The sequence below is a fragment of the Durio zibethinus genome, unplaced genomic scaffold (genome assembly GCF_047325235.1).
Source record: "Durio zibethinus cultivar Kanyao isolate XHJ-2024 unplaced genomic scaffold, ASM4732523v1 HiC_scaffold_400, whole genome shotgun sequence".
Taxonomy (NCBI): Eukaryota; Viridiplantae; Streptophyta; class Magnoliopsida; order Malvales; family Malvaceae; genus Durio; species Durio zibethinus.
The window spans coordinates 530,001-535,000 of NW_028323023.1; positions in this window are offsets into that span (position 1 = coordinate 530,001).

A 5,000-nucleotide genomic window follows, 5' to 3' on the forward strand; every position below is an offset into this window, starting at 1 on the left:
CACACGCTGGGCCCTGGTGCGGCAGGTTGCCTCGAGCACCATCGGCACACGCTGGGCCCTGGTGCGGGCGGTTGCCTCGACCACCATCGGCACACGCTGGGCCCTGGTGCGGCAGCTTGGTGCTCGGCACACGCTCGGCCCTGGTGCGGTCGGTTGCCTCGAGCACCATCGGCACACGCTGGGCCCTGGTGCGGCAGGTTGCCTCGACCACCATCGGCAGCCTCGACCACCATCGGCACACGCTGGGCCCTGGTGCGGGCGCTTGCCTCGACCACCATCGGCACACGCTGGGCCCTGGTGCGGGCGCTTGCCTCGACCACCATCGGCACACGCTCCGCCCTGGTGCGGCAGGTTGCCTCGACCACCATCGGCACACGCTGGGCCCTGGTGCGGGCGGTTGCCTCGACCACCATCGGCACACGCTGGGCCCTGGTGCGGTCGGTTGCCTCGAGCACCATCGGCACACGCTGGGCCCTGGTGCGGGCGCTTGCCTCGACCACCATCGGCACACGCTGGGCCCTGGTGCGGCAGGTTCCCTCGACGACCATCGGCACACGCTGGGCCCTGGTGCGGCAGGTTGCCTCGAGCACCATCGGCACACGCTGGGCCCTGGTGCGGTCGGTTGCCTCGATCACCATCGGCACACGCTGGGCCCTGGTGCGGGCGGTTGCCTCGACCACCATCGGCACACGCTGGGCCCTGGTGCGGCAGGTTGCCTCGACCACCATCGGCACACGCTGGGCCCTGGTGCGGGCGCTTGCCTCGACCACCATCGGCACACGCTCGGCCCTGGTGCGGTCGGTTGCCTCGAGCACCATCGGCACACGCTGGGCCCTGGTGCGGCAGGTTGCCTCGAGCACCATCGGCACACGCTGGGCCCTGGTGCGGGCGGTTGCCTCGACCACCATCGGCACACGCTGGGCCCTGGTGCGGGCGCTTGCCTCGACCACCATCGGCACACGCTGGGCCCTGGTGCGGGCGCTTGCCTCGACCACCATCCGCACACGCTGGGCCCTGGTGCGGCAGGTTGCCTCGAGCACCATCGGCAGACGCTGGGCCCTGGTGCGGCAGGTTGCCTCGAGCACCATCGGCACACGCTGGGCCCTGGTGCGGGAACTTGCCTCGACCACCATCGGCACACGCTGGGCCCTGGTGCGGGAACTTGCCTCGACCACCATCGGCACACGCTGGGCCCTGGTGCGGCAGGTTGCCTCGATCACCATCGGCACACGCTGGGCCCTGGTGCGACAGGTTGCCTCGAGCACCATCGGCACACTATCGGCCCTGGTGCGGGCGGTTGCCTCGACCACCATCGGCACACGCTGGGCCCTGGTGCGGGCGCTTGCCTCGAGCACCATCGGCACACGCTGGGCCCTGGTGCGGGCGGTTGCCTCGAGCACCATCGGCACACGCTGGGCCCTGGTGGGTTTAGGCACATCTTCAAATTTCTGCCGTGCCAATGCCATTTTTATGGCTTGTAAATTCATACAATGGTCCCCTAAGCCTTCACGTGAAGTTTCGTTGGAGGATGACTCGTTTTCTATTTTTCACGATTTTCGAAACTTTTTGCGGTTCGGGATTTTTTAAAATTTTTTTATAAGGATTTTTGGCCCCAAATTTTGTAGGCATGATCCTTCTATTTTTGTTGGCATGCACAAAAAAATTCAGCTAAAAACTCGAAGTAGAGAAGATTTTGTGACCGTTTGAAAAAAGTGTCCCCATTTCAGACACTTTAACGGCTACTGGTAGCAAACCTGTAAAATCTCAAATGCTCTTTAAGGGGGTGTGAATTCTCAGAGGTTTGATGAGGGATAGGGGGCCAACACAAGGCCAAGTACCAGCACCCATCGCACATCATGTGCGCACACCCCCCCGGCCCCCCTCCCAATCGCCGGAACCCCAATGCCGCCGGTCAGGTTCTCCGGCGGTACTCCGGCGATGCTCCGGCGATGCTGTCCCGAGTGAAAAAAATGCGGCACCAGCACATGCTGGAGCCAAGCATGGGCACCGTGGCTCAAAATCGAACTTCGGCCAAGGCCTCGACCATCAATGGCACATGATGACGCATGGTGATGGCACATGCATCGACCATCATCGGCATAGGCTGCCCTTCGGTACGGGCACTTGCCTCGACCGCCATCGGCACAAGCTGGGCCCTGGTGTGGGTTGTTGCCTCGATCACCAGCGGCACATGCTGAGCCTTGGTGCGGGCGGTTGCCTCGAGCACCATCGGCAGACCCTGGGCCCTGGTGCGGCCGGTTGCCCCGATAACCATCGGCACACGCTGGGCCCTGGAGCGGCCGGTTGCCTCGATCACCATCGGCAAAAGCTGGGCCCTGGTGCGGGCGCTTGCCTCGACCACCATCGGCACACGCTGGGCACTGGTGCGGGCGCTTGCCTCGACCACCATCGGCACACGCTGGGCCCTGGGGCGGGCGGTTGCCTCGATCACCATCGGCACACGCTGGGCCCTGGTGCGGGCGGTTGCCCCCAGCACCATCGGCACACGTTGGGCCCTGGTGCGGGCGCTTGCCTCGACCACCATCGGCACACGCTGGGCCCTGGTGCGGGCGCTTGCCTCGACCACCATCGGCACACGCTGGGCCCTGGTGCTGCCGCTTGCCTCGACCACCATCGGCACACGCTGGGCCCTGGTGCGGTCGGTTGCCTCGAGCACCATCGGCACACGCTGGGCCCTGGTGCGGGCGCTTGCCTCGACCACCATCGGCACACGCTGGGCCCTGGTGCGGCAGGTTGCCTCGAGCACCATCGGCACACGCTGGGCCCTGGTGCGGCAGGTTGCCTCGAGCACCATCGGCACACGCTGGGCCCTGGTGCGGTCGGTTGCCTCGAGCACCATCGGCACACGCTGGGCCCTGGTGCGGGCGCTTGCCTCGACCACCATCGGCACACGCTGGGCCCTGGTGCGGCAGGTTCCCTCGACGACCATCGGCACACGCTGGGCCCTGGTGCGGCAGGTTGCCTCGAGCACCATCGGCACACGCTGGGCCCTGGTGCGGTCGGTTGCCTCGATCACCATCGGCACACGCTGGGCCCTGGTGCGGGCGGTTGCCTCGACCACCATCGGCACACGCTGGGCCCTGGTGCGGCAGCTTGCCTCGAGCACCATCGGCACACGCTCGGCCCTGGTGCGGTCGGTTGCCTCGAGCACCATCGGCACACGCTGGGCCCTGGTGCGGCAGGTTGCCTCGACCACCATCGGCAGCCTCGACCACCATCGGCACACGCTGGGCCCTGGTGCGGGCGCTTGCCTCGACCACCATCGGCACACGCTGGGCCCTGGTGCGGGCGCTTGCCTCGACCACCATCGGCACACGCTCCGCCCTGGTGCGGCAGGTTGCCTCGACCACCATCGGCACACGCTGGGCCCTGGTGCGGGCGGTTGCCTCGACCACCATCGGCACACGCTGGGCCCTGGTGCGGTCGGTTGCCTCGAGCACCATCGGCACACGCTGGGCCCTGGTGCGGGCGGTTGCCTCGAGCACCATCGGCACACGCTGGGCCCTGGTGGGTTTAGGCACATCTTCAAATTTCTGCCGTGCCAATGCCATTTTTATGGCTTGTAAATTCATACAATGGTCCCCTAAGCCTTCACGTGAAGTTTCATTGGAGGATGACTCGTTTTCTATTTTTCACGATTTTCGAAACTTTTTGCGGTTCGGGATTTTTTAAAATTTTTTTATAAGGATTTTTGGCCCCAAATTTTGTAGGCATGATCCTTCTATTTTTGTTGGCATGCACAAAAAAATTCAGCTAAAAACTCGAAGTAGAGAAGATTTTGTGACCGTTTGAAAAAAGTGTCCCCATTTCAGACACTTTAACGGCTACTGGTAGCAAACCTGTAAAATCTCAAATGCTCTTTAAGGGGGTGTGAATTCTCAGAGGTTTGATGAGGGATAGGGGGCCAACACAAGGCCAAGTACCAGCACCCATCGCACATCATGTGCGCACACCCCCCCGGCCCCCCTCCCAATCGTCGGAACCCCAATGCCGCCGGTCAGGTTCTCCGGCGGTACTCCGGCGATGCTCCGGCGATGCTGTCCCGAGTGAAAAAAATGCGGCACCAGCACATGCTGGAGCCAAGCATGGGCACCGTGGCTCAAAATCGAACTTCGGCCAAGGCCTCGACCATCAATGGCACATGATGACGCATGGTGATGGCACATGCATCGACCATCATCGGCATAGGCTGCCCTTCGGTACGGGCACTTGCCTCGACCGCCATCGGCACAAGCTGGGCCCTGGTGTGGGTTGTTGCCTCGATCACAATCGGCACATGCTGAGCCTTGGTGCGGGCGGTTGCCTCGAGCACCATCGGCAGACCCTGGGCCCTGGTGCGGCCGGTTGCCCCGATAACCATCGGCACACGCTGGGCCCTGGGGCGGGCGCTTGCCCCCAGCACCATCGGCACACGCTGGGCCCTGGTGCGGGCGCTTGCCCCCAGCACCATCGGCACACGCTGGGCCCTGGTACGGGCGGTTGCCCCGAACACCATCGGCACACGCCGGCCCTTGGTGCGGGCTCCTGGCTCGACCACCATCGGCACACGCTGGGCCCTGGTGCGGGCGGTTGCCTCGAACACCATCGGCACACGCCGGCCCTTGGTGCGGCCGGTTGCCTCGACCACCATCGGCACACGCTCGGCCTTGGTGAGGGCGCTTGCCTCGACCACCATCGACACACGCTGCGCCCTGGTGCGGGCGCTTGCCTCGACCACCATCGGCACACGCTCGGCCTTGGTGCGGGCGCTTGCCTCGACCACCATCGGCACACGCTGGGCCCTGGTGCGGGCGGTTGCCTCGACCACCATCGGCACACGCTCGGCCTTGGTGAGGGCGCTTGCCTCGACCACCATCGGCACATGCTGGGCCCTGGTGCGGGCGCTTGCCTCGACCACCATCGGCACACGCTGGGCCCTGGTGCGGGCGGTTGCCTCGACCACCATCGGCACACGCTGGGCCCTGGTGCGGGCGGTTGCC